The sequence below is a fragment of the Myxine glutinosa genome, chromosome 14, assembly GCF_964187855.1.
Source record: "Myxine glutinosa chromosome 14, kmMyxGlut1.1, whole genome shotgun sequence".
Classification (NCBI taxonomy): Eukaryota; Metazoa; Chordata; class Myxini; order Myxiniformes; family Myxinidae; genus Myxine; species Myxine glutinosa.
Window position 1 is genome coordinate 52,487,234 of NC_136274.1, and position 23,657 is coordinate 52,510,890.

The 23,657-nt window shown below is 46.2% G+C and overlaps 1 protein-coding gene across 4 annotated transcripts in view; it reads left to right on the forward strand.

Annotated features, from left to right (window-relative positions):
- LOC137439256 (connector enhancer of kinase suppressor of ras 2) overlaps positions 1 to 23,657 on the forward strand; it is a 231,786-nt gene that overhangs the window by 193,334 nt on the left and 14,795 nt on the right. The window lies entirely within an intron of this gene.

The following is a 23,657-nucleotide window of genomic DNA, read 5'->3' on the forward strand; positions in this document are numbered from 1 at the left end:
GAGAGCAAGGGGAGGAGAGAGGAGGTGGACACATTGGGTGAACAAGCTGGATACAGGTGCGAACTCTCAATCACAAAAGGGGAAGGAAAAACTGTGGAAGAAGCAGAAATGTTACGACTAAATATAAAAGCAAAAAAAAAAAACAGGAAAAAGTAGAACGGCATTTGGTAGGGTGTATACCTTCGCCAGGCTGAACAGTTTACATTTTGTATCCCACTGATGGGACGGATCTGCTTCCGGGCTTTAATCAAAATCTAATCAGCTTGTTCTTGTCACCTAGCCAGCTCATCCACCAAGTTTTGTCATTATCCGTCCACAACTTTTTGAAATATCGTGCTATATATCGTTTTTGGCCCTGGTGTTGGGCTAGCGGCTAGGGTGCCGGCTTAGGATCCTAGGATCCTGGGTTCGAATCCCGGTCGATCGCTGAATTAACGCCAGGGGGGTTGACTCAGCCTGTGTCATCCTTCCGAGGTCGACTAATTGAGTACGTAAAAAAGGCGACAAAAAAGGGTTGGCGGCAGGAAGGGCATCCGGCCGTAAAACATTGCTTCAAAAAGGGGACCAAAGAACAACAACAACCACGGTCCCCGGAAAAGGCCAACCCCCGCTTTGCGGGGAAAAATGGCCTCTAAAGGTGTTTTTTGTTTTTTTTAAATATCGTTTTTGGACAAATGTCTCAATGGTGAAGAATCACTTCAAAAATTATAGTGCAGTGTTCGGATCCAGATCTCAACTCAAATCTATTGAATCCGTCCTTGTTACACTCGCAACTTGTCCACGAAATTTAATCAGAATCCGTCCATAACATTTCGAGATATCCTGCTCACAAACAAACAGACAAACAGGGGTGGATGCATAACCTTCGGTGGCGGAGGTGAAAATGGTGGAGTTTATAAAATTGTTGAAGACCCACGATTTTTCAATCTCCCATGCCTTGTGTGCACTTGTTTTGAAAGCCTGGGTCCACGCAAACCCCATTTCTTATTATTGCATCAGACACACACATGATATGCGAAGCACACGTGATGGGGATAAAAGGTGCCATTTTGGGGGCAGCAACAACATCATGCTCATGCACAACCCTTTTGTCTCTCTTTGTTCAGAGTGAAAGAATGCTGCTCAAACCTGCACAACCTACTCGTCGCCATCACTCTTTTCGATTCACGTCCTCTCTTGGCCTTCCTCGGCCCTCTCGGCCCGTTATCTCTTCCGTCAGCCGTAACTCATGCATGAAAAAGAAAACTTTTCTGCACGCCTAACACTTTGCTCTTCACTACTCAGCTCCCCGCTCCCCCCCTCTTCACTCCTCGTGTATTTATTACACGTATTGCTTTGCTCCTTTCGCCTGGTTTTATTCGCCGCTAAATGTGCCTCACCACTTCGTGAGGACTGTGTGATTTGTGTGCTGCAAAAGTGGTGGCTGCTTCGAAGCTCCACCAGAAAGAAAGTTCTTCGCTATTTCGATTCCGTTGGCACGTCAGCAGACTCAGCTAATGTAGTCACGTCCATCCTTCCGCTGGGAAACTTGAGAAACGAGGCTCAAAGCAACTCGGGGAATGTAATATGCAGCGATTGCCTGTTGGTTTGAATAATTTCTAAAGCTGCAGCCGCCGGCACGCAATAATCCATTGTATATCAGGGCAGGAATTTAACAGGCCACCCTACAGGGCATGTCGACTCAACGTACCCACCGAACGATGACGTATTCGTTTGATATGACCCCCTGCTTATGGGAGCATCAGGGTGACGGGATTCTTTTTTGTCCCGTCGGGAATATAAATTGGATGAGACCTCTCAAGGGCGAGTATTGCCTCATTCCCATGCTCGACTCGACTCAACCCTGATACTGCATCCCCCTGTTCATTTATCCAACTCAAATTAGCATTACAAACTGCTCCGGGTTTTTATTTTTTGCACATCCTTTCTCAAATCGAAACAAAATGGGATACGCGGAAGTATGTGTCGCATCCCAGACTTATCAAGTGTTGACTTCGACATTTAACTCTTGCCTGGGGGATGCGCAGGCTAGCTTCTGGTTTCTTCATGCTCTCATGTTCTCGTGGCATTATTTTCAGCAAACAACTATCCAAAGAATACTAGGAATTGGCGGATGTAAGGCAATAGTACCAACCTTTTGTTATTTTCATTCATTCATAAACAAATGAGTGTGACTTTCCCTGCAAGGCATGCCGGGAAGGAATCGCCCCCATCCATTGAAAGCTCGCATTACACAAAAACGGTGTTCTTGCTAAACTTGGGTTGACCCTCGATGTGGGTTTCATAAGAAGAAGAAGAAGAAGAAAAAAGAACCTTCATTGTTCGGATTTGCGTTGGGTCACTTTTTTATGGAAATGAGGTGAAAGCTGCCCTCTAAGCAAAGCTGTCATCCCAACTGAACCCTTGTCATCATGACCTGCTGTGACCAGAAGTTTTTTGATTTGTGGACTGGTTTTATTTATTTATTTTGAAATGAGGTGAGTTCTATTTTTATTTTCAGGGCTGAGAACATTGCTTTGAACAAATGTTTTCTTTAGGTTATCCTGTAGGGGACAGTTATTTCTGTTACTTGAACATGATTTTACTATTAAATAGATTTTTCAATCGTGAAATATTCTATTTTTTTCTGTAAAATAGTTCCTTCACAACAATTAAAATTGAGCATCCCTTTTACCATAATTATTCATCAAAATCATGAATGGTGTCGTACCGAAATTGAGAAATGTGTGAATAGTCTGCAAGCATGCTATATGTTCAGAGGTTTACTTGACTACATTTCTTTTTGGATAAAATGTCTAGGCTTATGGAAGAGTGAGCGCACAATGGCATTCCCAGTAACAATGATGCCCTAGGATCACTGCGCATCCCCTTCATCTTGGGTGGCCCTCAAACCTTACCTTTGTTCGACTCTACTTTTATTCATTGTCTATCAGCTAACTGCCATGCTTGTGTACGTGATAATTGGATGGCCTCTGAGCATGCATTGCATTCGGTAAATGGAATAGTGAAGTTGTCATATATATGTATGTATATATATATATATATAGATTGTTACGGAACCTAACGTCGGCCTCTGTTCCCCTTAGAGGGGGGATTAATCCCCTCTTCTATAACTGACCGACGTGGTCCCTGACGCTGCCCAGCGACCTCCGGAAAGGCCGGTGCACAGCCCCGCTCATACCGTGGACAGATGTTAATTGCCGAGCGGTTTTAGCAACCGCGGCACGAACTATTAACAGAAACTAGACCCGATCCTTGAACGTTGGCCAAATCGTGCCACAGGTATTCAATGAAGGAAATCACTAAGACGACATGGATGTGAAGAAGCAGAACAAAGGTAGGAAATACGAATATGATTTATTTGTATCTATTTACACAATTAAAGAAACCAAGGAAGAAGGAAGGATAATAAAATAATGGCAGAAAGAGGGACGGACCAGAAGGACACAGAGCAATTTCTAGCTTAACTAAACAGGCTTAACTTATACCCCAGGACAAGACACACAGAACAAACTCACGTACACAGAAGGATGGAATGGCAGGAATGAAGGACTGGAAGGAGAGAGGAAGGTTCAGCTGGGGCAGATGGTTCGGGCTTGATCCCGCACGGGACGTCGGGCTGGACCTCGACGGCCACCGATGCCACCGATGCCACCGATCCTGGTTCCCGCGGGGTAACGGGTCGTAGCTGCCTGGTGGAGCCAACACTACTTGGTGGAGTCAAAGCTGCTGGTGGAGCCAACACTGCTTGGTGGAGTCTAAGTTGCTGGGGGGGGGGGGGGTGGGAGGGGGGGTTTGGCGTGACGGGTTCTCTCTCTCTGCTCTGCCGTTTCTCTGACGCAACTCTCAGGACTCTTTATGCTTGCTCTCTGGACTCCTCTCAAAGGCTTCCGCGCGCGCTTATGTAACGCCTCGGGCGATCAAGCCGCCGGCCTCCAGGACACGCCCATCGGTGAGCTCGCCTCGGCCCTGATTGGTCGCGAGGGCTCACCGATCCCGCCCTTAGAGGAGGCGTTGGCAAGGCCACGCCTTGTTCCCGGCGCTGGGCCGACTCCTCCCACCTTCTGCTCCGAGATGACCTCGTGGCTAATGGAGTCTTGCAGCGAAAAACCACAACCCCACAGCAGCAGTGGAATGCAGCAAACCGCCCAATGCAGTTGGCAATTGACGAAAGGGGAATGTGAAGGGAATCTACCTTGTTTGAATTCGGTGCAATGGAGTTTCAATTAATGGAAGACACAGCCTTAATCTAATACACATAATAAGGAGATAACTACTGAACAGGGAGATCTATGATTTGCTACGTGATTGTACAGACTTGGCATTTAATATGGAATATTTTTTTTGTGGGGGTGAACTTACTTTTCAAGATGTCTTAGAACCAAAAGTTCATTGGAATTATGTTGAAATTATTCTAGATTTTGTTAATGTGACCTTTAAAAGAAACAAAAACCACATTTGACATTTCGAAACAAATAAATTGATCCTTGAAAGTGATGTAAACTGATATCGAACTCAATTGATGGACAGTACTGTGTTAAACTTTTGTACGTTTTCCAGAAATATCTCTTTATTTTGCACATTAGCCCAATTTTTTTTTAACAAAAACTAAAGTTAAATTACGACTGGGATTACGGACAGTAAAATTACAGTTCAGTACTTCGTGTAACCCCCACGAGCATTCAGGAGAGCACGTACACGTTGAGGCATGCTGTTCACGAGATTTGCCATGGTTTGGACAGGAATCGCTTGCCATGCAGTGACAATAGCCTGCTGCAATTCACGCACAGAGGTCGGCTGCTGGTCCAAGTGGTCGATTTGACGCGTTAATTCTGCCCACAAGTTCTCTATCGGATTCATATCCGGGGACATGGCAGGCCACTCCATATGCTCTGCACCACGTTCAGCAAGAAAGTGTTGGATCATGCGAGCACGATGAGGCCGTGCATTGTCATCTTGGAAGACAAAGTTTCCTCGAAAGGCTGCACGAGCAAATGGAAGCAATGTTTCTTCCAGAATGGCCCTGTACTTGAACTGGTTCAGGTTTACATTCAGAACAACCAGGTCAGTTTTGCCCCCTGCATGAAAAGCAGCCCAAACGGTCACCCCACCAACTCCAGCTTGGACTCTTGGCACTATACAATCTTTGTTGTAGGCTTCATGCACTTGTCTGCGCACTCGGACGTGGCCATCTTGACGATAGACCAGAAATTTAGACTCGTCACTGAAGATCACATGATTCCAGTGTCCTGGCTGCCATTGACGGTGCTCTCTGGCCCACTGCAATCGGCGCTGGCGGTGTTGTCTGGTCAGGCGTGGCTTTCTCAGGGGACGCCTGGCACGATAGCCTGCTTGAACCAGTCGTTGGTTGACTCGCCTTCTGGATACAGGCACATTTGTCAGTTGCTGCCACTCAGCCCCAAGCCGATTAGCTGACTTGGTACGGCCATTGCGGACGAACCGGTGCAGCTGGCGATCATCCCTCCTTGTGGTTCTGCAGGACATCCTGGCCTCGGTATTGGAGTAGGGACACCCCTCTGAGCATTTCGTTTCAGGATCTTTGACACCTGACCTTGAGTGATGCCATACTGCCGAGCAATAGCACGCTGTTTCATGCCGTAATTTCGTAAAGCCACCACTCCATGACAAACAGCATTGTCGAGTTGACGGACCATCTCCAGAGGAAGCGGCAATAACTTTTTGAGACCTGCAGCAGTTGTTTTCCGCTAATACAGAACGCAACAACCCTTGTATACCAGACTGTGAAGCCAATCATCAAATGCACCTGTCCGTACATTTTGCCATGCCACCTGTGATATAATCCTGTTGTTGACTTCTTGCTGTGACAGACAATCAGTGACATGGTTCTTTTAACAAATAAATCACCAAAGTGTAAAAGAAACTCACCAGATTGATATACTGAGTTAAGAAAGTAAACCCAAGTCAAGAAAAAAAAATATATTCCATATTAAATGCCAAGTCTGTATATGGAATAACTACGGGAACGACCGTTGACCTTTATACACAACAAATGGAGGAAGGAGGGTGATATTTTACACAATAAAAAGAACACAATTCTCATGTCCACAACAATATATATATATATTGTTGCGGATCTCTACGTCGGCCTTTTTCCCCTTAAGAAGGGGGGATTAATCCCCTTTGTTTTTGACTGACCGATGTGAGTCCTGAAGTTGCACAGCTCCCTCCGGAGAGGCAGCGGCGCAACCTCGTTAGCGACCGCGGACAGATGTTAATTGCCGAGTGGTTTAGCAACTGCGGCACGAACCATTAGCAGAGACTAAACCCGATCCTGAAACGTTGGCCAAAATCGCGCCACAGGTTTTCAATGGGGAAACACAAAGACGACCGGACGAGCATGAAGAAGAAGAACGAAGGTAGGAAATACAAATATAATTTATTACTCACTATTATTTACACAATCAAAAGAACCAAGGAGAAGGAAAGAAAAGAAAATAATTTACAGAAGGAGGGAAGGACCAGAAGGACACAGAGCAATTTCTAGCTCATACTAAACAGTCTTACTTAACCCCAGGACAACATAAAAGACGGACGACAATCAGACTTACACGGGGGAATGAAGGCAGGAACGAATGTCGGGAAGGAGAGGAAGGTTCAGCTGGAGGTGGATGGCTGGACTGACGAGGTGGTATCACAAGGCGGGAAGGATGCGGGTCCGGTTGGTGTGTGCTCGAGGTGAGCAGCCGCCGACCCTCCTCGAGCGGCGTTGCTTCGCGGCCGCGGGTCGAACCGATGTTAAAGCTCAAAGCTGCGGTGGTTAAAGCTGCGGTGGTTCAAGCTGTGGTGGTTCAAGCTGCGGTGGTTCAAAGTTCATCTGCCGCATCTGACGCATCTCTCCCCCGCAATCCTTCCCCACCCCCTTTTATAAGGCGCGTCGCGATCAAGCCGCGCCACGCCCAGGATCGTATCTCACCAGCCCTGATTGGCTGGTGGGGGCTCGCTGGCTCCACCTTGTCATGACGAGGGGCGGGCAACGCCCCTCTTCCCCGAGCTGACCACGCCGTAATGGTGGCAAATGCAGTTGGAAAGGAAGGCTGGCAATAATGCAGTTGGAAAGGAAGGCTGGCAATAATGCAGTTGGAAATGAAGGCTATTCAGTTGGAAATGGAGGCTTTGCAATTGAAAGGGGAACTATCTTCTTTCAAGCGATGCAATGCAGAGTCAACTAATGGGAGACAGAGCCTTAAACTACATAGAATAAGAAATAACTATTGAAAGGTATATGATTTGCTACGTGCATGTATATGGATTAACTAGGACGACGACCTTTGACCTTTACACTACGGAGGGTGATATTTACAACAAGATTCATTACACTTACAACAATAGAAAAAAAAACACAGAATTCTCAAATCCGCAACAATATATATATATGTGTGTGTATACTAGCCGAAAGCACCCGGCGTTGCCATGGTTCTTTTTGAATGAATTTACTACTATAATTCAGATTTTACTCGCGGCCGTAGAAGTTTGACTACTATAATTCAGCTCAGCTTTTAATTGTGAAATGGACCCAGCTCGGCCGAAGCGGCCTCAACCGGCCTCGTAACCTAGCCTATAACCTTCCCGGGGCCCGTCCCAACATTTTTAGTTCTTTTTGAATCAATTTACTACTATAATTCAGCTTTTACTCGTGGCCGTAGACGATTGACTACTATAATTCAGCTCAGCTTTTAATTGTGAAATGGGCCCAGCCCGGCCGAGGTGGGCCTCGCCCGGCCTCGCCACCTCGCCTATAACTTTCCCGGGCCCGTCCCAACATTTTTTGTATTGGAGGTTTCCTCCTATCTTTCGCCGTTCAGGAGATTAGCTTGCGCAGACAAACAAACAAGCAAACGAAAACTTTCTTTTATTTATTTTTATATATATATATATATATATATATATATATATATATATATATATATATATATATATATATATATATATATATATATATATATATATATATGTATATGTATATGTATATATATATGTATATATATATGTATATATATATGTATATATATATGTATATATATATATATATATATATATATATATATATATATATATATATATATCAGTCACTATGCGACCTTCATATCATCAGTGGAGAACCGCCAGCAAGGTGTCCCATACAGCTGCTGCTGCACCTTGCTGGGAGCGATAAGCACCGCCTGCCACACGGTAACGTTATCTCTGGTATCCACTCATCATATGGAGTCGACCTGGTTGCGGTTGGGAGTTACTAATAATGGTATCTGTAATCTGGTTCTCCAACCTAATGAGCGGACAGCATGACATCATCGCGGTTGGGTTGGAGCATGCTGTCCGCTCATTAGGTTGGAGAACCAGATTACAGATACCATTATTAGTAACTCCCAACCGCAACCAGGTCGACTCCATATGATGAGTGGATACCAGAGATAACGTTACCGTGTGGCAGGCGGTGCTTATCGCTCCCAGCAAGGTGCAGCAACAGCTGTATGGGACACCTTGCTGGCGGTTCTCCACTGATGATATGAAGGTCGCATAGTGACTGATATAAAAACCGAAAGGTTCACAGAGTTACAAGTGTATGGAAAGCCTCACTGCGTTGCCCTGATGAAGCCCCAACAAGGGCGAAACCAGGTCGATAACTGTGAGTTTTGCATGCACTTGTGACAGTATCTGAATTTATAATCCATAATGACGCACTGCTGGATGGTTCCTCTGGAGCTTTGCAGGCAATGCGGACATGCATGGCGATGACGTCATGCTGTCCGCTCATTAGGTTGGAGAACCAGATTACAGATACCATATATATATATATATATATATATATATATATATATATATATACTGAAACGCAAAAGAAACTTACCACCTTTGAAACCTTTAAATATCAACAATAACACTGCGTGTAGTAAATGTGTGAACTTATTTGTGGACAATAGTGTCCTCACTGTCAGACAAAACGGTCACGATGGTCACTTGAACCTTCAATGGTCACTTCATAGCACAGCTGTTGAACAGCCGTTTTGACTGTCAGTGATTAGCCAAGGGGTACGGGATGATTTTAATGAGCTGCACGTGATGTCTTGATATTGGCTTTAAAAAGGCCAGTGCAAAATGGGCATTTCAATCAACATGCCACGATTGTCAAGGGATCAACGGCTGCGTGCCCTGGGCATGCTGCAAGGCGGACTGAGCTACCGTGAGGTGGCACGTCGCCTTGGCTGTTCACACCAGACGATATCGGCCCTGGTGGACAGAGACACCCTCCACAACTCTGCAGATGACAGACCTCGATCAGGGAGGCCAAGAGTCACCACTGCAAGGCAGGACAGGCAGATGGTCCGAAGTCACCTGCGGGATCGATTCCGTCCAGCATCCCGCACTCTGGCAGAAACTCCGGGGCGTGCAAACCCACGGATCTCCAATGATACTGCACGAAGACGACTGCATGACTATGGTCTGACTGCCAGAAGACGATACAGAGGCCCCGTGATGACGGCTGCCCATCACCGCAACCGACAGAGATGGTGCCAGCAGCATCAGCGGTGGACCTTGGCGCAGTGGAACGAGGTCGCTTTCAGCGATGAGTCAAGGTTCTGTGTGGACAGTCCTGATGGGCGTGAGCGTGTCTGGAGAAGAACTGGCGAGCGATATGCCGATTGTTGCGTGCGTCAAGCCAACAGGTGGGGTGGCCCAAGTGTGCTGGTGTGGGCCGCCGTATCAGGCCGGTACAGGACGCCACTGGTGGTTGTGGATGGGAATCTTAACGCCCAGCGGTATGTGGATAACATCCTGCGACCTCATCTGCTGCCATTCCTGCTAGACCACCCAGAACTGAGAACCTTTCAGCATGACAACGCTCGTCCCCATGCTGCTCGCTTTACCACTGCATTTCTCCAAGGCGAGAACATCAACACCATGCAGTGGCCTGTGCTCGCCCCTGACCTGAATCCTATAGAGCACCTGTGGGATGAGCTTGGGAGACGCGTAGTTGGCAGGGCCAGGACACGGGCAGGGCTGCTTCAGACATTGAGGACTGAGTGGGACAGAATCCAGCAGCAATCCATCCAAAGACTGGTAGGCAGTATACGCCGATGATGCACTGCCTGTATCCAAAACAATGGTGGCCACACACGCCATTGAAAGAGGACTGACATTGGACCCTGTGCTGTTCTGTACTGTAGAAGAAACTGATGAGATGGTGTATCTTGGTCAAAAACTTGACATGTCATCAATAAAATGCCAATGTTTCAATTAGCAATTGTTGGTTTGTTTTATTTTGAACTGTTACAATTTTATTACATTTCAAACAAGTGGTAAGTTTCTTTTGCTCTGTATAGTCTTCTGGCAGTCAGACCATAGTCATGCAGTCGTCTTCGTGCAGTATCATTGGAGAACCGTGGCTTTGCAAGCCCCGGAGTTTCTGCCGCAGTGCGGGATGCTGGACTGAATCGATCCCGCAGGTGACTTCGGACCATCTGCCTGTCCTGCCTTGCAGTGGTGACTCTTGGCCTCCCTGATCGAGGTCTGTCATCTGCAGAGTTGTGGAGGGTGTCTCTGTCCACCAGGGCCGATATAGTCTGGTGTGAACAGCCAAGGCGACGTGCCACCTCACGGTAGCTCAGTCCACCCTGCAGCATGCCCAGGGCACGCTGCCGTTGATCCCTTGACAATCGTGGCATGTTGATTGAAATGCCCATTTTGCACTGGCCTTTTTAAAGCCAATATCAAGACATCATGTGCAGCTCATTAAAATCATCCCGTACCCCTTGGCTAATCACTGACAGTCAAAACGGCTGTTCAACAGCTGTGCTATGAAGTGACCATTGAAGGTTCAAGTGACCATCCGTGACCGTTTTGTCTGACAGTGAGGACACTATTGTCCACAAATAAGTTCACACATTTACTACACGCAGTGTTATTGTTGATATTTAAAGGTTTCAAAGGTGGTAAGTTTCTTTTGCGTTTCAGTATATATATATATATATATATATATATATATATATATATATATATATATATATATATATATATATAGATAGATAGATAGATAGATAGATAGATATATATATATATATATATATATATAATTATATATATATAATTATAATTATATATATATATATATAATTATATATATATATATATAATTATATATATATATATAATTATATATATATATATATATATATACAGTGGAACCTTGACTTACGAGTGCCCCAACTTACGAGTTTTTCGAGATACGAGCCGTCGCTCGGGCGGTTTATTGCTTTGAGATGCGAGCCGAGATCCGAGTTACGAGCTTTCGCCACCCGGTCACGTGGTTATCTTGCCGTGCAAGTACAGTATCTCTGTCGTATAGCGCTGCATTTTTGTTTTCGCATTTTGGTTATTTCGAGTTTACGCCGCCAGGTGGGTTCTGGTCACGTGGTTATCTTGCCGTGCAAGTACAGTACGTATCTCTGTCGTATAGCGCTGCATTTTTGTTTTCGCATTTTGGTTATTTCGAGTTTACGCCGCCAGGTGGGTTCTGGTCACGTGGTTATCTTGCCGTGCAAGTACAGTACGTATCTCTGTCGTATAGCGCTGCATTTTTGTTTTCGCATTTTGGTTATTTCGGAAAATTTCTTAGTTTTAACCATGGGGCCTAAGAAAGTGAGTGGCAAGTGCAGTGCTGAGAAGAAGAAGAGGATGATGTGCTTGGATATAAAACACGCAATCGTCGAAAAACATGAGCGAGGTGTCGAGGAGGACGTATATAACGGCAGAGGAGAAGAGCATGCCAGGCCACAACTTGTGGATATAAAACACGCAATCGTCGTGTTTTATATAAAACTTGTGCTTGGATATAAAACACGCAATCGTCGAAAAACATGAGTGAGGTGCCGAGGAGGACGTATATAACGGCAGAGGAGAAGAGCATGCCAGGCCACAACTTGTTCAGAATGCCGGCGATAGCTCGCCTTCTCTTTGTGGAAAACACGGTACTGAGAAGAAGAAGAGGATGATGTGCTTGGATATAAAACACGCAATCGTCGAAAAACATGAGCGAGGTGTCGAGGAGGACGTATATAACGGCAGAGGAGAAGAGCATGCCAGGCCACAACTTGTGGATATAAAACACGCAATCGTCGTGTTTTATATAAAACTTGTGCTTGGATATAAAACACGCAATCGTCGAAAAACATGAGCGAGGTGCCGAGGAGGACGTATATAACGGCAGAGGAGAAGAGCATGCCAGGCCACAACTTGTTCAGAGTGCCGGCGATAGCTCGCCTTCTCTTTGTGGAAAACACGGTGAGATCCTTAACATCCAACAACTAATGGGACGCAAACGGGGCGCCCAGTTTAGCGGTACACCCATTGATGAATCACCCTGCCTGTGATTCACCCATGACAGGTTATAGCTGGGTCGGGATTCAAACCCAGGCTGGACAGTTTAGACTTTAGAGTCAAGTGTGCGTACCTCCAGTCCAGGCCATCCTGCCAACTTGTATGCTGCATACAGGTGAAATATAAAGCGCGAGATATTTTTATATATACTGTATATTAAAAAAAAAATTGGTGTGGTTTTTGGCGGGCTGGAACGGATTAATAGCATTTCAATGCATTTCAATGGGGAAATTTGATTTGAGATACGAGCAATTTGAGTTACGAGCTCGGTCACGGAACGAATTAAACTCGTAAGTCAAGGTTCCACTGTATATATATATATATATATATATACATACACACACACACACACACACACACACACACACACACACACACACACACACACATACATACTGTATATACAGTCACGTGAAAAACTAAGTACACCCCATGTAAAGTTTTGACTTTTTCAACATATTTCAACATACAGCTATTTGATCTTCATTTTAACAATATTGATAGATAAAGGTGATATAATATAACAAATATCATGAAACATTTACATTTTGCAGTCCATTGAAAAATTTAAATAAACATAAATGCAAATTTCGCATGTGGAAAAAGTAAGTACAAACTTGGCTCTAATCGGTGGTATTGCCCCCTTTGGCAGAAACAACCTCAAGTAGGCGTTTCTTATAACTGTCTACCAGTCTCTGACATCGACTGGGAGAAATTTTTGCCCACTCCTCCATGCAGAATTTTTTCAGCTGTGCGATGTTTGAGGGGTTTCTTGCATGCACAGCTCATTTCAAATCCCCCCACAACATCTCGATGGGATCTAGATCCGGGCTTTGACTTGGCCATTCCAGAACCCTCCATTTCTTTATTTTCAGCCATTCCTTGGTGGATTTACTGGTATGTTTAGGGTCATTGTCATGTTGCAAGGTCCACCTTCGGTTGAGCTTCAACTTTCCGACAGATGGCCTCACATTATCCTCAAACACCCTCTGGTACAATGAAGAATTCATAGTGGATTCTATGATGGTGAGCTGCCCAGACCCTGATGCAGCAAAGCTGCCCCAAACCATAATATTTCCACCACCATGCTTTACATTTGGTATCAGGTTCTTGTGGTCAAATGCTGTCTTTGGTTTTCGCCAAACTTGTCTTCTGGAACTGTGGCCAAATAGCTCTACCTTTGACTCATCTGTCCAGAGCACATTGTTCCAGAAGTGCTGGTCTTTGCTTAGGTGTTCATTGGCAAACTTTAGTAAATAGCTCTACCTTTGACTCATCTGTCCAGAGCACATTGTTCCAGAAGTGCTGGTCTTTGCTTAGGTGTTCATTGGCAAACTTTAGTCTTGCCCTGATGTTCTTTCTGGACAGCAAAGGTTTCCTCCTGGCACACCTCCCATGTAGATCAAATTTGTGCAGCCTCTTTCCAATGGTAGACTCGTGTACTTTGACATCAACAGTGGCAAGAGCTACCTGTAGGTTCCATGATGACATTCTGGAGTTATGCGAGACTTCTTTCAGCATCTTGCGGTCTGCTCTCAGGCTGAACTTGCTGGGGCGACCTGGCCTGAACAGGTTGGCAGTTGTTTGGAATCTTCTCCACTTGTTGATGATTTTCCGGACAGTCGAATGATTGATTTCAAATTGTTTGGAGATCTTTTTAAATCCATTCCCAGACTCGTAGGCATCTAAAACCCTTCTTTCTGAAGGTCTCGGAGAGCTCTTTTGATCTAGGCATGGTGACGCCGCACATTTCAACAACAAAGAGCAAACCAAACTAAATGTCTGAGGTTTAAATAAGACAGGTTCCTCCAAGATCCTCTCTAACGATGTTCTAATCAATTGCACCTGATCTGGTGCACCTGATTCTGAATGAATGAATGAATTCATTCATTCATTCAATGAATGAATTCACCTGATTCTAATTTTAGGTATTTGAAGTAGTGATAAATGTAGGGGTGTACTTACTTTTTCCACATGCCAAATTTGCATTTATGTTTATTTAAATTATACAATGGACTACAAAATGTAAATGTTTCATGATATTTGTTATGCAGGGTGTTTCAAAAAGATGGACCTGATTTGAAATCGCTATATCTCTGCAACCATGAACTGCCCATAAATGAACCTCTTACCACTTGAAAGCGCAGGGCACAGAGTTTCAAATGACCACCGCTAGATGGCTCTCCCAGCGCACCAACAGCCTCTCGCCTCAGTCGTTCGCAAGATGGCGACCCTGCAACACAAGGCGTTTTGCGTTCTGCATTTCAGCAAGACTGAATCCGTAATTGCGGTGCAGGATGCGTTTCAACGGTGTTTTGGCATTGATCCGCCAATGCCAAAGAGCATTCGTCGTTGGTACCGACAATTTGAGGAAACAGGCTGTTTATGTTAGGGGAAGAGCCCAGGGCGACCACGCACTTCAGAGGAAAACGTGAGAAGAATTCAAGAGAGTTTTCTGCGTAGCCCGCGCAAGTCCACTCGTCGTGCCAGCCGAGAACTTGCGATCCCTCATACGACTGTCTGGCGTGTGTTAAGGCGATGTTAAATCCTGAGGCCATACCGGTTGCAACTGGTACAGGCTCTTCGTACAGGTGACAAAGGAAAGCATGTAGAATTTAGTGATGCGATGTTACAGAACATGGAAGACGACAGCGTCTTACCGCGTTTGATTTTTAGTGATGAAGCAACGTTTCATCTAAGCGGTAAAGTTAACCGTCACAATATGCGCATATGGGGACTAGAGAATCCACACGAAACTGTAGAGCATGAGCGTGATTCCCCGAAAATGAACGTGTTTTGTGCCGTTTCTCAAATAAAGGTTTATGGCCCTTTCTTTTTCGAGGGAAAAACAGTTACAGGGCAAACCTATCTCGAAATGCTGCAGAACTGGCTCTTTCCACAACTTAATGAAGATTCCGATGACTTCATTTTTCAGCAAGATGGAGCACCGCCACATTGGCACCTGCAGGTTCGACGTTTTCTAAATGACACACTGCCTCAACGTTGGATAGGTCGCACGGGACCCCAAGACTTGGCACTACACTCTTGGCTCCCAAGATCCCCAGACATTACACCCTGTGACTTTTTCTTGTGGGGACACGTCAAAGACCGTGTTTTTGTGCCACCATTAGCGACTAATCTGGATGACTTCAAAAACAGAATCACGGCAGCGGTGACTTCAGTGAAAGAAGACACTCTGAGAGACGTTTGGGACGAATTCAACTATCGTCTCGATGTTGTCCTTGCAGCAGGTGGAGGGCACATAGAGCATTTATAAAATGGTTAGTAAAACTTGATAACTCATTAAACCGTTTGTAACTTTTTGTGTAATTGTAACATGTTGCCATCGTGAAATATACTGCTTTGAAATTGGGTCCATCTTTTTGAAACACCCTGTATTATATCACCTTTATCTATCAATATTGTTGAAATGAAGATCAAATAGCTGTATGTTGAAATATGTTGAAAAAGTCAAAACTTTACATGGGGTGTACTTACTTTTTCACGTGACTGTATATATGGGAGCGTATGCTGGATCAGCACGTTGCTGCATCCTTGGACAACTCCTCAGCACTGCCCCGACACACACACCACTATGTGTTATGGAATGAGGTGTTTTACGGCGGCCGGAGTGCAAATCCTGCCACCAACCTCCTTGAGAGAGGACCCAGTACCCTGGTATTCATTTTGCCGACCTCGGAAGGATGACAGGCTGAGTCAACCTCACCTGGTATTAATTCAACAGCTGAACGGGATTCAAACTCAGGACCTTAGGATCCAAGTTGTCATTGGTTGTAATTATTACTTATTAGCACGGTGAAGGTGTTGAAAGACTGTAGGTCCATTCACAATCTTCAATCTCGTGAGAGTTCCCCCGTTCCTCATATCCTCCTTCCCCCGCTTCTCCCATTTTCAGTATTTCACCGATTCCCTCACAGCTCAGTCCGGTCTCTGGTTTTTAGTGATTTACTGGCAGTGTACCACAACGCTTATGGTGGGGTATAGAGTGCATCATGGTGAGCAACAACCCTTATAAATTATATTATAGTATAGGAAAGTGCTAAATGTGTGATTAAAAAAACCAAAAAAAAAACCCAACTAACACATCGCCTTTGGGCCAACGCCAGCTCCGACGTTAGGTCGATGGGGTTTTGTCCTTTAGGGCCAACGTCGGCCCACCGTCGGCTGGTGACGTCATCACTTTTACATGCAATTGCAAATGTTGGCAAATATACGTCGTTTTTACAACCAATTACCTTTACTTTTGCAACTTATTTTACAACCAATATGTCGTCCAGCTGTAATTGTATATTTTGTCAATAAACAAGGATTTATTTACTTTAGTATTTATAACTTGAGATTTCATCATGAATTATTATTGTTTTATTGTGTGATTATTTCCCAGTTTGATGAAATCCCAGAGAGGCAGTTTTTAACTATGAATGGAAGAATGGCTCACAGAAGGCAACACCTTCCTCATCCCAAAATCAAAAGAAACTCAACTACCTCACAAAATATCATCCAATAACATGTCTACCAACAACATAAAACTTCTGACAAGATTGATCACAGAAATGATGTACCACCACCCAATGTAATCGGTATTTCAATAAATTTGAATCTTTTTTTTTGTCAATACAAGGGGGGAGTAGGGAGGTGGAGGGAGGGTTTTTATAAATGCAGTGCCCAGGGCCCGAGGGTGTCTTAATCCGGCCCTGGACAGAGGGTAGAAGGTACCGCACCGACAGTGGGGGCAGTGGGATGACCCGATGCATTAAGGCGATATCTGTGATAGTGGGTACCAGGAAGCAAGTGGCACACCAGCTATTGCTGCAATGCTGCATGCATCCTGACCAACAGGAAATGCCTGCCATGCATTAACCTGTTTGTGCTTGCCACACATTAACAGTAATGGAGTCTGATCTCGACTTGATGTCTTGTAGGGTTTTACTAGTTCCCTCCAGGGAGAGGGTTCTTCTCCACACTGACGAAGGCCAACAACCCTGAAACATGTGTCCGTGGATGTTCCCTCTTCGGGGTGGATTGGTCTATAAAAATTGAGATTTAAATTATCTTGAGATCTCGCGATCTTGAGATTGAGATCTTGATCTCGCAATTATCTTGAGATCTTGTCGGGGCGGTCACGGTTTTTCGAAGCTGTTCCACGATCTTCACGCATGCTCGAAGTTAAGTAATTGTCACATTTGTATTTTTGTCGAAACTGGATTTATCTTACGTGTGTGTACCTTTTGCGTGTCCCTCCGAAGATTTATCGGTGTTAATCTTTCATACCTGTAAAAAAATAGTCGAGTATTTCGTGCCACGCGGCCTAGTTGTTGAAGCTTCCGACCTTGAGGCTTGGTTCTCTCCGGGCATCCAAAGCGGTTATTTTTTCATTTGTGTGTTTGTCAAATTTCAACTCGTTATTTTATCGTCCATGCGTTATTGTTTGTTTATAGTTAGTTTTGGTTTGAATTTCCTGTAACTCGTAATTAATTAATCGTGTTCTGCTCCTCGTGTGCGGCCTTGTACCTCCGTCGGTGTTTGTTAACTTAAGTCCCCTACATCGTGTTTTGCTTGGCTATTAGTTTTTTCCCTTCTACCCCGAACATAATACTCTTTGTCTAACGTTTTAACCCCCCCCCCCCCCCCCCCAAAATAAATAAATTAATAAAATAACCAAAAACATTTATTTTCCTTTCTCCACATGTGCTGTTGTCTCATCCTGTACTTTCTGTCCAGGTGTGCTGTTCGCCCCGCCCCTATTATCTCCTTGCCATCCACCTTTTGCCCTGTTCAAGTGACTCGTGGTGGTCCCTCTCGGCCCTCCCCCCGTTGGTATTTTGTGCATATAAGATTGTTTACGGTTCTGTTTAAATATTATTTAAATATGTTTAAACTTTCCCCTGCAGTGTTTTATTCAGTGGTATATTACAACACGCTGTTTTTCTTCCTATTTAAAAGGCTTTTCTCAATTTCCTCTCCAACTCATTCCACGTCAAAAAAAAGAAATTCAATCTCTTATACGTCTCCCTCACTACATGGTCTAAATTCACATTCATTCCACCCCTCCTCCATCGTTCTGAATCGGATTGCTAACTTGAAAATCACAACAAACCCAATTTGTTATCAATGTTCGTCTTTCATTAATCATCCACTTTCTAAACTCCCCTCTTGCCCCTCCCCTCCAAATCCCCCCCCTTGCACCTACAGTCCTACACTCCTAAACTCCCCCCTTGCCCCTCCACTCCTAAACTCCCCCCTTGCCCCTCCACTCCTGAACTCCCCCCTTGCCCTTCCCCTCCTAAACTTCCCCCTTGCCCCTCCCCTCCAAATCCCCCCCCTTTCCCCTCCACTCCTGAACTCCCCCCTTGCCCTTCCCCTCATAAACTCCCCCCTTGCCCCTCCCCTCCAAATCCCCCCCCCTTGCCCCTACTCTCCTAAACTCCCCACTTGCCCCTCCCCTCCTAAACTCCCCCCTTACCCCTCCCCTCCTAAACTCCCCCCTCACTCCTCCCCTTCAAAACTGCCCCCCAACCCCTCCCATTCAAATCTCCCCCCATACCATTCCTCTCCAATTCTCCCTCCTCCCCCCTCCTCCTCAAAGCTGCCTCCTCCCCACTTCGTCTACCTTCTATCTCATACCTCCACCCCACCCCAACCTTCTACTTTCCTCTGCCCCCCCCCCCCTCAAACAACCCCTCACTGTGCCTCATCCCTTCACCATCAAACCTTTCATCCTCCTCATCCTTCCCTTTATTGGAACTCTTCTGTAATCTCTGACACACTATCAACTGCTCCCCCTACCTCCCCCTCTCATCCTTCATCTTACCCTACTCCTCCCCTCCCCTGTCCTGTACCCGATGCTCCCCCTCTCTCTTCATTAACGGTATGGACCTCAAACATCCGGGGCCTTCGCTCAAACCTGACTGATCTCTCCATACAGGTTGCTTCTGACAATCCAGACTTGATCTGCTTAACAGAGACTTTCCTCCTTCAAGATGTCTCTGATTCCTTAATATCTCTTCCTGGTTACTCCCTCCTCCGGTATGATAGACCTGAGCCTCGTCCTGGTGGTGGGGTGGCTATCTTTATCAAAAACTCTCTTCCTCACTCTCCTTGCACTGCCCTCTCTCCTCCTCACCCCCAGGAGTACCTCTGGCTACGGCTTCCTCTCCGCTCCCACCTTTTGTTCATATGTGTTCTGTACCGTCCCCCAAACAGTGATGACTCAATTTACATTTCACTGTCTGACAACATGGACCAACTTCTATCCACTCATCCCAACTCTCTCTTCCTCATATGTGGTGACTTCAACTGTCATCATGCCACCTGGTTAGGTGTGGGTTCCTCTCTCACCAGTCATGGCACCTCAGCAAAGGACTTCTGTGACTCACTGGGATTGACACAATCTGTCAATTTCCCGACCCGGATCTCAGCCAATGGAGTATCTTCTCTTCTAGACTTGGTTATGACAAACTTCCCTGCTAATGTCTGCTGCTCTTCTTCTGCTCCAATCGGTTCTTCTGATCATGTGCTTGTCAAAGTGGACATCTCTATGGCCATTCTCAGAGAGCCTCCTCAGCGTCGACGAGTCTGGCATTTCACTCAGGCCGACTGGGACGGTCTTCAAGCAGCCATCAATCGTCTGGATTGGTCTCCCATCTCCACTGCCTCTGACATCAATTCTTCCTGGGAATTCTTCCAAAGCAAACTGCTCTCTCTCATGCACAGATTTATCCCATCTCGTCTTCAGTTGTCTTACCCTTCCTCCCATCCATGGTACACTGAATCTTGTGGTGAGGCAGTTGCCCTGAAACAACTTGCCTTTGCCTCTTGGAAGGCGAATCCAACTGAAGGCAATCTCAGTTCCTTCCACCAAGCTCGGAACAAGTGTGTGTCTACCCTCAGGAGTGCCAGGAAGCACTATCTCTCCTCACTCAAGAATGAACTCTCAAACCTGTCTCCTTCCTCCAAATCCTGGTGGCGTCTGGTCAAATCCGTTTCTGGTGTTTGTTCCCCCTCCATCCCCTCCCTTACCTCAAATGGCCACACAGTTGACATCGCACGTGACAAAGCCGAATGCCTCAACTCTGTGTTTGCCTCAAAATCTTTAGTCCCAAACCCATCTCTCTCTGTTCCCAACTTTCCCAGTCGAACCCAACTGCTCCTGGACTCTGTGTCCTTTTCTCCTGACAAGGTGGAGGAGTTTTTGTCTAACCTCGACTCTGATTCTGCAACTGGACCAGACGGCATCAGCCCACGGGTCCTAAAATCCTGCTCTGCCGCTCTATCCCACCCTCTCTCTGTTCTTTTCACCCGATCTTTTGCTCAAGGTCATCTGCCAGCATCCTGGAAATCAGCAAACATTACCGCTTTACACAAAAAAGGTGCAAAAACAGATCCTTGCAACTACAGACCAATCAGCCTGCTCCCAATTATCAGCAAAGTCATGGAATCCATCATTGCTTCGGATATGAAATCTTTCCTCTTCTCCAATGGCTTGATCTCCGATCATCAATTTGGTTTCAGACCAGGTCACTCTACTCTGGACATGCTGCTTCTGCTGTCTCAACAATGGATGGAGGTCCTCAATGCCAAACAGGAAATCAGAGCTGTCTCCCTTGACATATCACGTGCCTTCGATACGGCCTGGCACCCAGCTCTGCTCACCAAACTCTCCTCCTATGGTATCCATGGAAATCTCCATGCATGGCTTGCGGACTTCCTCTCTGGTCGTAGTCAACGTGTGGCCCTGAATGGATTTCTCTCATCTCCCCTTCCTGTTCAGGCTGGAGTTCCCCAAGGCAGTGTGCTGGACCCTGTGCTTTTTCTGGTCTTTATCAATGATCTCTCCGACTCTGGAAAATCCTCTCTATCTCTTTGCTGATGACTCCACTCTCTGCCGCTCCATTCCTCTTCCCTCAGATCGGCAGTCTGCAGCCTCCTCGCTCTCTGAAGACCTGGAGAAAATCACAGACTGGTCAAACAAGTGGAACATGTCTTTCAATCCTGACAAATCTCACACTCTTACTATGTCTCTCCGAAAAGATCGACTGGACAACCCTCCCATCTACTTTCTCAACAATCCTCTCCAATAAGTTCTGTCGCTCAAGCTTTTGGGTCTCACTATCTGCCATGATCTTTCTTGGGAAAACCACATTTCCAAGCTGGCCTCCAAAGCCAGTCGCTGACTGGGCATCCTCCATCGTGCGAAGTCCTTCCTCGGCACACCTGAGCTCCTCACCACATACAAGGCTTTCATCCGCAGCTCAATGGAATACTGTTCTCCCCTATGGGCTGGTGCTCCTGCCTCACACCTAGCTCGGCTTCACGCTGTTGAAACCAAAGCTTTCAGAATCATAGGAATCTCCCGCGATGAAGCTATCTCTGAGGGTCTTTCACTCACTCACCGCAGGCAGGTAGGTGGTCTTTCTATCTTCTACCGACTCCTCTCCGGCCTTGCTCCCCCAGCTCTCTCTGTGCTCTGTCCCCCAAATATTCCTACAGGTGTCACAAGATCTGCCAGCAACCCTCTGATGGTTAAACTGCCGAAATCTCGACTCTCTGCTCACCTTCACTCTTTCATTCCTCTTTTCTCCCGCCTCCGGAACAAACTCCCACACTCCCTTCAATCCCACTCCTCCCTCCAGGTCTTTAAAACAGCTGTTCACCACCATCTCTAATCTTCCCCCATCCAAAACCTTGATCTTTTCTACCCCCACTAATTCACCCCAGATCCACCTTGTTTGAAATTCCAACTTCTTTCCTGGAAGTCCTGGCAGTGTCCATATGTTTTATACCTCTCCCACCCCCTCCCCCTTCCCATTCCTCCCCCCCCCCCCCCAAAGCCCTCTCCCTCCCACAGATCTCTCAATGTCTCCATGTCTCTCGGTCCCTGCTCTCAAATGTTGTGTTTGTGTCCTTCCCCCTCTCTCCCCATCTTGTCTACCGCTCCCGATGTTATTTGTTTTATGTGTCGGTTTGTCTTTCTGTGTGATTAATGTTCGCTCTTTCATGAGCCTCGATCTTGTATACAAAAAAAAAAAAAAAAATCTTCCCGGTATTGGCTGGAATACAATCCTATGGAGATGTAGGGGGCTGTAGCTTTGCTAAGCTCATCCCTAATAGGCGGAGCCAATACAACTGTTTAGCTAGAATAACCTTTTAAAATTATATATTGTTATGTCGGTTGGGTAGGCATATATAGATCCAGGTAGATCTGCATCGGTATCATGCTTCGTCTGTCGAGTTAGAACAATCTCAATGTAATAAGTCCTGTTAGCCCGGTTTGTCGGATCAAGTGTGTACCTGTGATCATACGAGGATGATCGTGTGTTAAATAGTTGTAGGGATTAGGCTAATTCCCACTTGTGTGAAACCTGTGATCTATCCTTTGTCCCTTATGGCAACACACCACATACATAAGATAGACCCATTTGTGCACACATTAATTAATTCCCCCTCCACCACAAGACGATAAGACTGACCGGAAAAAATCAACAGGCAGCGGCCGTGCAGTACGCCACTATGGCGATGGAACATCGACCAGGCAGGCTGAGAGCCACGTCCAGGGCGAACTCGTGATTTGCCAAGGGAGGGGCAAGCAAAGAGCAGGCCACCAATTGGCAGAGTAGGGAAGGACGTGTGATTGGTCGGGGAAGGGACAAAAAGTTTCCCCATGATTTAGGGTAAGGAAGCTGAAGGAGCGACACACTGATTGGCCACCAACCGATGACACCACGGCCAATCAGTGCAGAAGGCGCAAAACCACTACCTAGAAGCAGGTCGCTGATTGAAGGACAAGCGCCGGTGACGTGAGAAGGTGCGAAAGACCACCAAGAAACGACGCACTGGTTGGGGGAGATAGAGAGTGACGTCAGAGGACGATCGATAAAACCACTGTCAAGCCGACATTTTGTCTTCTCGTTCTTGGACTGATCCTGCCCGGATCTCTCTCTTCCCTTTGCCTTCTCGTTTTGGCTTCCTCCCCGTGTGGACCTCCCTTCTGCCCTTGCTTCTCGTTCCCATTTGGACTTTCCCGTGGTGGACATTGGAGAGACGTTGGGGCGCCGACGATCATCCTCTCCTGGTGCGAGTGTACGAGCGAGGCTTGGTGCTACGAGCAAACGGGACCTCGCGTGCGACCGAGGAGCGGGCGAGCGTGGCGTGCCGCTGAGCAGATGAGACCGGGGCGAGCGGGTGGCTTGGGGCCTAGCAAAGCGTGAACGAGGCGGACGGAG